The sequence below is a fragment of the Hibiscus syriacus genome, unplaced genomic scaffold, assembly GCF_006381635.1.
Source record: "Hibiscus syriacus cultivar Baekdansim isolate YM2019G1 unplaced genomic scaffold, ASM638163v2 tig00110831_pilon, whole genome shotgun sequence".
Lineage (NCBI taxonomy): Eukaryota > Viridiplantae > Streptophyta > Magnoliopsida > Malvales > Malvaceae > Hibiscus > Hibiscus syriacus.
In genome coordinates, this window is record NW_024062882.1 from 5817201 (window position 1) to 5827416 (window position 10216).

The window sequence follows — 10216 nt, forward strand, 5'->3', positions numbered from 1 at the left end:
GCACACGGTTCAGCACTTTTCTTTTCCTGCATGTACCTGGGATTCTGATTAACCAATCTTTTAAAGAAGAGCAAATTCAAAAGAAAAAAGGGGTACCCTTTGTAATTTAATCTGTAATATTACCCTCCTTTCGGTACTTTTTTCATTGTTTTTCACACGGTCAACTTCACACTGCTTTGCACATGAACATTGCAGAACAAGTTGTTTAAGCTAAAAGGGTTGAGTTTTTAAGAGAAGGGAATCAGAATTTCAGCCGAGCTTCCATCATGTACACTACACTCTAAGTATAATAACATTGGGAAGTGAGCTGCTTTGGTACCTTTAAACAGGAAAGAGTATAGGTTTAAGGTTGCAAGTAATCAAGGTTAACTGATATACTTGAATTTGGAAGACTGGTGTTCCTTGTACATAAAGAAATGTGGACCCTAAATTTCAAATAAATTGCACATGATTGAAAAATATTCTCAATCCCTTTGAAAATTTTGCAGCTCAACAGATTCAGAAAGGACTTTTAACAGTAAGATTCTCCTATTGTTGTGCACCTACCCTGCAGTGTTTACACCTTCACTGCTGCATTATTATGAGTAGATTATACTATTAGTATCTAAATTATCACTTTTGTTTTATTTTAGTCACTAAATTCTTTTACACTTGATATATTTTTTAAAAATTTTAAATAATTATTTTATGAAACATATCAACATCATCGTTAATTTTTTAACGATGGTGATCAAAATAAATTCAAATTAAATGTTAGGTATTATTTTAAAAAAATAGTTATGGTGGCCAAAACGAAACCAAAGTATTAATTGAGGCATTGGATGTATAAACTCTATTATTATTATTATTATTATTATTATTGTTGTTGTTGTTGTTGTTGTGAATAGACCGAGGAGTGGGGTGTGAATGCACCTTTCAAAAGCTTTAAATTCTCATATATCATATGTATTTTCTTTTTATTTTATATTGATGACTTTTTAATAGACTTAGTATAAAAATAAGTGTCTAAATTATATTTAAAATTAATTTTTTGAGCCTAAAGAATTTTTCGTTAAAAATAGGTAATTAAAATTTTCTCCTTTACACTTTTAGGTGTTTATCGTTAAAAAAACTGTTAAGTTACACATGTCACGTTTAGATTTTTTTTAAAAAAATAAAATATTTAAAAAAATAACGTGACACATGTCACTTAACGATTTTTTTAACAATAGACACCTAAAATTGTAACAGAAAAAACTGTAGACACCTATTTTAATAAAATTCTTTATGAACTAAAACATTTTTCGGAATTTTTAGACACTTATTTTTATATTAAGTGTTTTTAATATAAGCTTTTATATTTGCATCTCCAAATATAAAATTGTGTATGTCCCTAGTTATTATAATAATAGGAGGAGCAGACATTTTCATTGATATCAACGAACATATAATTTTATGTTTTTTTTTTTTGGATGAGGGAAGTATTATTCATCCAAAGTAACCATCTCTGTACAAACAAACAATTTAACAAAACTCCAACAACCCAACAAAATCCATCACCCTACAGCAAAAGCAGAGGAGGAGACATCAACCTTAGCGCACCCAGCTAATCTCAGCCTAACATTACGCTTAATCTGCAGAACAATATCCTCTATCAAACGGGGGGAAACACTGTGCAACTTGTTGTTCGTGTCCTGCCAAATATAATAGAGATAGCAGCACCAAACTATCTGAATTATAGTAGCCTTTAAAGTTCTACCTTTCCTATGATCCTACACCTAACCTACCATATCCATCCAGCAAATCAACAACCCGTCCTCATGGCAAACCTGCATAACTTCCCTCCAAATTTATTTGGAGAAATCACATTCAGTAAATAGGTGATCCCTAGTTTCAATTTCAGAATCACAGAACACACAATTTGGATTAATCTGACCACCCCAACTAAGCATACGAACTTTAGTTGGCAACCGATCAAGCAACACTAACCGAGATATAAACTAGTACCGTGGTATAAACAAGTCCCTCATAGTATTTTAAGCCAAGGAACTGCCTTGTTTATGCCTAAGCACCTCCCATACCTTCTTAGCTTGAAAGCCCCATCCATACTAGTACCAACAAGGGCATAATCATCCCTCAATTTAAGAATTTTTTTCATGCCCAACTATAACTGTCCTTCATAGGCGTCTTCCATAGAGAGCACCCCTTCAAAATGTACTTCTCAATCCAAGCCACCCCAAGTGATTCCGACTACACAAGATGAAGCCACAACCATTTCATCATACAAGCTTTATTCCAAATTAAAATATTCTTTATCCCCAGACCCCCTTCACATTTTCGATGACACAACCTCTCCCAACTAACTCGAGCACCCCTGGCTAGGCCATCTGAACCCTTCTAAAGGAAAGCACTACATAAACTTTCAATTTTATTCAGCACTTTAGAAGGCAATAGAAAAACTGTACTTCAAAATTTTTGAACACTGAAGATAACCACCTGAATGAGTTGCAATCTTCCAAAAAAGGATAAACATTTAGAAGACCAACACTGAATTTTCCTAATAATTTTATCCACTAATCCCTCACAGATCAAGTAAGAAAGGCTCCTAGAAACAAAGCGGGGCTCCCAAATATCTCACCGGAAGAGTACCTATGCGAAACCCAGAACAATCATATTTTGCATCTCAGAAAACTCAACTCCAACACAAAAGAGCTCGCTTTTTGAATTTTATGTTCAAAAAATTAGCTTATACAAATTTTGAACAACATAAGATTTTATACTATAAATATAAATTAATATATTAGTGAAAAGAATAAATCATCAAAAGAAAACATAATCAAATACTTAAATTATATGATAATTTTAAAATTTTAAAGAGAGACAATCTCTCGATCCATCTGTGTTCACTTGTATATGGTACAAGTGTCTTCCATGCAAAGGAGCATGTCCCCTTGCTCTTGTTGACTCACTCCACATAATTAAACCCATATTTAATCTACAATCTGAAGTTTCAAGTAATCAAAAAATTGATTAAAAAAATGTGTTGTCAGAGAACCCGAAATGTTAAAAAGAGTGGGTCATTGATGCTTGTATGATTGCCAAGTGGATGGCCACACAGGTTAAGGACGGCATAGATTATATATATTTATCACCATGATTGAGCCCTTTGTCTTGCCATGGGATAACAGGCAAGCCGAAAACAACCATTCAAGTCTCAAATAGGTATATTAATTTAATATTTAAATTTAAGAATAATTTGTAATTTGATACTTAGTGTGGACGTTATATTTTTATAAAAGTTTAATTGAGAAATAAATGTTTGAATTATATGTTTTTATTTTAAATATTTGAATTTTTTTTATTAAAGCAGGTGTTTAACGTTTATTCGTTATTATGTATTTAAAGTGTTTGAAGTTTTATTTTGTTACCATTAATTACATTTAATGATATTATATTAATAACTATTTACTATAAAATATCAAACAAACTTAAATAAAATATTAAATTTAAAGACAAAGGATTCGGGTAATAATTTAGGAAATTATAAAATCCAAAAATAAAATTATCAATTTGTATAAGAATCCTTTAAAATATACGGGGATGAGGTAAGGGCGTATGTAAAATAAATTGAAATGAATTTGATTATTTAGATGATATTGGAGAAGTTATTGAATGAGTCAAAATTTAGATATTTAATATTTAATTTTATAATGATCTATAAGGTAAAGAATCTTAGAAATTATCATCCAGCTCAGTTGATAGAGCACAAGATTTTTAATCTTGAGGTCGTGGAATCGAGTCCCACGGAGGGCATTTCATAATTTGGAGGTCTCTCACGGAAGCTGCTCTCAACCTGACGTTGGGGGCAGCCTACTATCTTACCTCTCCCTTACCCCATTACATATGGGAATAAGGGTCAGCTAATTTTTAAGGTAAAGAATCAATTAAATTATTCTTATATTTAAACACATAAAAGAAAAATAAAATTCCATCCTGCTTATGCTATCATTGCTATGGAGCTCATAGTGAACCACTAGAATAAGCGGAGCATACAAAAGCAACTGAAAATGGGTTTCAGGTCAGCTCACGCTCTTCCATTTCTTTACGCAACACTTTCATATATAATATACTTGTTTTTCTTCCTTTTTCAAATAATATTTTTAAATATATATTGAATAATAAATATTTTATAATGGAATACTTGCAAAAGTGGATGTAAGAAAAAAAAATATAAAAATGTTTTAAAATAGATTATAGATATTTCATTTAAAAAACGAAAGTTGAAACATTATATTTTTATATAAATTTGAGATTTAAATAAGATTGTTTTAAAATTTGAATATAATCATTTAAACCAAGATTTTATTAGTTTCAAGTAATGATTTGTTTAAGAATGAGGTATAAAAAAAATAGAATAGATGGTGAAGTCTTGTATGTGGCGGTTATCAGGTAGTTTTAGATAGTAGGATCTTAAATATTTTGAAAGATTATAACTGTACTTGACCGTCGTTTCGATACAAATTTTGATGATTTTAAAATATATGTTTTTAATAATTCAAAATCAATAAAATTTGATCAAAGAGGGATGACAAATGGGTAGGGCGGATGCATATATTCCTTCCCCTGTCATTATACTCGCTCAATATTTTCGTATTCATCACCTATCCACCATTCATGATAGGTAAAATTTTTAAATTCACACTTGCCCACGCGGGTACATTCTTAAATCAATTCTCATGCGGATACTCACCACCCATCCCGTACTCGTTTGTACCCATCCATACGTACCGATTTGAAATACAAGAAACGATGATCTTCAATTCTAAAAATGTTTATACCCTAACATTTGATTATATTACAAGTTATGTCTTATAAAATCTTAAGATTTCTAGAATAATATCTGAAATTATGTTTAAATTCATAATGGTCCAAAATTTATATGGTAGATAGTTAGTAGGCGGATGGATGTGCGACGAACATATGCAGGACATGCGGATGCAGGGCGGGTAAGGTCCCAAACCCATCACTTACCCACTACCCACGATGGGTATGAATTTTTACATCCATACCCGCCTACTATCCACTAAACTTATACTCATCCCCGCCCCAATTGAAGCAGATACGATGCGAAATCTACGAAATTGTACCCGTATGCCTCCCCTACATGGAATTTTCAAATCATATTGTTTAGATATAATTCTTTTAAACGTTTAAATATAAATTTTAAACATATACTCGTTATTTCATTCAAAATTAAATTTATACAAGTTTTGATATAAGTTTAAAATATATGTTTTTAACAGCTCATAATCAATATAATTCATTCAAAATATTTTTTAATATTTTGTAACTTATATATTTTTTATTTTATATTTTAAATAATTTTAAGAATATTTAATGTTTTTAAAATTTTAGTAATTTCTCAAATTTTATTTTTTTCTTAAACATCAAATAAACCCTCAAATTTATAATTAAAATCAATTAAATATTAATTTTAAAAATATATAATATAAAATTTGAATAAAAATTAAAAAAAAATGTACTTTTATTCTAAACTATTATTTATGTTAGAATTACAAACAGAGGGGTTAATCTTAGATCATAACATCTGTAGATAGAGTTAATTTATAATCGGACCTAAACTAGAATTAATCTAAAATGGAACACAACATGCATGGGTGAGACTGGATCCGGCTGGCAGGGGCTTTGGCCCCCTGAATTGGTAGTTTTTTTTCAGATTTTTAAAAAAAATTAATTAATACAGTTGAGGACTGGACCACAATTACAAGCAGCAAAAGGTTGTGGCTCTTCACACATGATTTAGGTCAATCCCTTCAAGAAGAAACTACCATAAAACACCCAACGTTATCTCTGTCTTCTAATCTTTTTAAACAAAATCTCATAAATGGATAAACCAATAACCTAATGGTAAGCCATTTATGTAAAACTTCTAACACAATGGAGAAGTGGCTAAAATTCTTTGGCATCTCATGGATTAGGGTTCGAACCCTATAGATGTAAATTAAGGGATGGGTTGAGTGGTAAGGGGCAGTTTCCCCCTAAAATTTTTTATTTCTCATAAATATTTTCTATTGATAAATTGTTTTCATCCCTTGAAATTTTAGGAGTTACATCCCTAACTTCAAATCATGTTTTTGTCTACGGTAGAAGATATATTATTATGAGGAAAGTATTGGTAAACAAGAACATGTGCTAAGATGAAGAATATCATGTGATTTGTTACGTGTAAAAATGAGATGCTAACTCTTAAGGATCTCTTCAAGTGGCCAAAATAGTAAAGAGAGACGTATGGAAAGAAGGAATTCCCAAGTCTAATTGTCCCTTCCAATGTCAAAATCAGACAAGAAGGTGGGTTTCTCATACCTTTTCATTTGGTAGTTATGGGTCCACCATTCCATCCAACTCCCTTAACGTGCCAAATTAGACCACTTCATCTTTCACACCACTCTTCCCTGTGGAAATGTCATTCCTTTTCCACCAATGTCGAGTGCCCACACGAGAAGCAAACAGGCAGCAGCTGAGTTTTGAGTTTTCTTATCAACTGAACCTTAAAACAAGCAAGAACATCGTAAGCAAACGACTTTTTCATATTTCCTTTTCATGTACAGAGCTACTGCTGATAAGAGATCTGTGATTATGATTGCGTATGTCCATTGACCAACTACTAAGATCATAGCAATGGTATTTAACATTAGGGGAAAAGTGGTCAATGATCCCATACAACCATTGCTATGTAAAACTTTCTGCTACATTAACCCGAGGGTCACCAAATTCCTCTCTGGCTCATGTAGGGTCTTCTTTAACTGTCATTTAAGTTGGCCCTTCAACGTCTTTCTCAACACCAGCTATGTCGGTTGCTCTCGGAGGAGGCGGTTCTGAACACACCCTCAAAACGGCTTCATTCTGAAAGAAAATAAATATTTCCAAAGGTTAAAAATATATAAATTTTGAATGACTATATCTAAAATAATCTGGCGAAAAAAATAATCATCCAAGACACCATGTTACAGGATCAACAGACAGCAAATGGGTAAGGGGGAAATTACAGTAACGATTCATATGAGCTCCTCGGAACAGCAGTAATCAGAGACTGCTATTTAATGCAAGGCAAACAGAAAAATGGAAGACCAAAACCTGTTTTCTTTTCCTTAAATGATTTATATATTTGTGGCTTTTCAGTTGGGAGATCCGGGCCTCAGTGTTGTCAAGGCATGTGCTTTACCATTAGACAACAAGAAAGCCTCCCACCCTTTCCAGAAAGGCACATTTGATCAAGTGCGTGCTGGGCAATGCACTCTTTTTAAGGTAATATGCGTAAGAAAACCCTGTCTGATTGAAGTTCTCTTTAATTTATTTTATTCATAACTTTGTTTTATTGAATGTACCTTTACTTGTAAAAAGGAAGATGTATCAAACTCTCTACTTCCCGATAGCTGAGTTGAGTATGCAACAATATGGGACCACAAAGAAAACATGCATATCGGCTAACAAAAAAGTTCCATGTTTTGTAGATAACTTGACCACTCTCAAGTCTTAACTCTCTACTTTTCAAATCTTTAACCTCCAACAATATGGGACCATAAATTAATCATGTATATTGGCCACCAAAAATTCCATGTTTTGTACATGACCACTCTTTAGAATTTTTTTTTATAAGAATTGAAGGCTTCGTTAAAACCCCCCTTCTTGATTAATGGAGCTTGTAAGAAAGCTCCTTAATCAGAGGAAGGAGGAAAAGAGTGCCTTAGGATTTCATTCAACATCTGAAGTTACATAAGATACATCCAGAGAAACGCCCCCATCAAAAACAGAAAACCACAAAACACCCATAAACAACCATATACAACAACACTAACTTAGGCTAAACCAACTAAGCTAAGGCAACATCCTCTGATTGGGTGACCTGTTTACCAAACTAGCAACACCACTACAGACTTTTAGCCTATACCTATCCCGAAGAAAAACACAAAACATATAAAACATTAAAACAATAAGCCTGCTACAATCAACCAATCCCCTGCTTAGCTAACTTGTCGGCCTCCATATTACAACTCCTAGGAATCCATCTAAGAACAGTGTCCATAGCAGTAATTAAATCCCCAATTTCCTCCACCAGAGAACTGAAAAATATAGGGGTTAATTATCATAACTATATATTTAAGCGTATACGCGCACACACACACACACACACACTTATACATAGATATAATACACATATCGCAGGCAAGCGCTTAAGAAATCTAAAGCCTTGAGAGCGGCTTGAACACCTGAAAACACTGGACCTTAAGGAAAGCAAGACTGGTATATAAGCAGGCTAAGTTCTACAATTGGCAAAGGATTTAAATCCACCATCCAAAGGCCACTACAAAAGGTCAACTACTTATATTTACAATAATTATATTTTTCACAAAATATTACATGGGTACAAGTAAATAATATATTTTTAGCATAACCCAAGGAGTCTAAATCAAAAGCAAATGAAAAGGCCCAAAGACAATATATGAAGATTCTCTCATCTCTGTACCACCAAGAGTACACACTCATGGTAAGTAGACAAACTAATGATAGAATTTAAACTACACTTCGTCCAAATAGAATGATAGCTGTTAATTGACCAACCAAGTTACCAGATATAAAGTAAAAATGTCCCATCATGCCTGAACCTTGTACTATCCTTTCAAGACTCAGGATTAACTAACACTTTCTATGTCCTCAGCAATGTTAATCAGACTCTCAATTTTCCTTGAAGCATCCATGTCACAAGCTTGTGTCTGACATATTTGGAAATAGAAAAAATTGTATGATCTTCCAAAGTCATATGCCGGATAAAACGTGCTTAGTTCTAAACCACTGAACTAAAAGCTCACTGATCAGACACAATCATCTAATGCCAACCCCAGCCTACAACTATAACCCCTTAAAATAAACACAAACAGAACTTCAGCTCTCAAAGTCAAAACTAGTTCTAGATCAACATAGAATACCCCCATTCATGCCAATGACCATAAAATATAAGAACCCTTTTGCAATAGCTATAGGAAAGGAACAGACAAAAACGAAGACGAAAACATCATTCATGAACAATGGATACCCTCAATATGAAATCTGGGTTAACAAGACTATATACCATATGAACTTAAACTCTCTATGCTATCTAGAGCATGTATGATTTTTGACTTTTCAATTACAAAATTTGAAACTAAATTCAGTGTCTGAGTCCAAATATACATAGCTCTAAATGTAATGAACAGCCAAATGTTAAACTTGTTATGTATAGAGCACAACATACTCCTACAATTGATATTTATCCCTGAATTCTAATTACTTCCTAACAACTAACAGAATCGATTCAAAGAATAAAATCAACTAGCAAGGTCAAAACTCAGAAAATATGTAAAAAGGCCAAAAAGGAGAGAGACCTGCCAATCGCGACGGAGACGCTTCTTGGCGTTGGCTTTGCGGGTAGAGGTGAACTTAATTCTCTTCCAGACGAGGCCGCCTGAATCGTGCTTCTTCACTATTTCCAGCACTCTTGTTCCCCCAAATGCTCCTATTCCTCCAGCCCTCTCTCGCGCGCGCGCACGCCACCCGCTGCTCCTTCAGTTCTCTCTGGAATTTTATCCTATTTTCCGACTGGGCCTAAATCCCAACGCCTAATAGGCACAGGTTGTATTAAGCCCAGATGCATTGGACCAAGATTCCAATCTAATCGATCAAACATTCAATTGAACTGGAAAGATTAGATGTTGCATTGAATTTTCAGATCGTAAAATTTAAACATAACTGGAAAGGAAGTTCTACATGGCATTTCTTCCAATGAATAGATAAATATGTAAATATCCTCTCGATTATTATGGATTTTTTTGTTGATTCCTACTATTATAAAAATTAACAAAATGCTCACTTGACTGAAAAAATATTAATAAATCGACCCGTTATTGTTATTTAATGAGAGATGACTAGGGATGAAAAAAAATCTGAATCTGACGGGGAAAATCGAAAATCGAATTAAACGGGGAAGAGGAAAAACCGTTTATGTTAAACGGGGACGGGTTTAGTAATCCCCGCCCCGATTACCCGATTACCCGGCCTGATACCCGGCCCGATAAATATTAAAAATAATTATATATATATAATATTAATAAATTTAATTTAAATTAAAATATATATATATATATATATATATTTAATTTAAATATATATACCCGGCCCGATA

General features: G+C 33.0%; 1 long non-coding RNA gene across 1 annotated transcript; it reads right to left on the reverse strand.

Annotated features, from left to right (window-relative positions):
- Nucleotides 1-6253: 6253 nt before the first annotated feature.
- LOC120142651 lies at nucleotides 6254-9716 on the reverse strand. Its single transcript, XR_005517869.1, has 2 exons — nucleotides 9420-9716; nucleotides 6254-6903 (listed from the first exon to the last, which is right to left on the reverse strand). It is a non-coding gene; the product is annotated as an uncharacterized LOC120142651 (long non-coding RNA).
- Nucleotides 9717-10216: the final 500 nt, after the last annotated feature.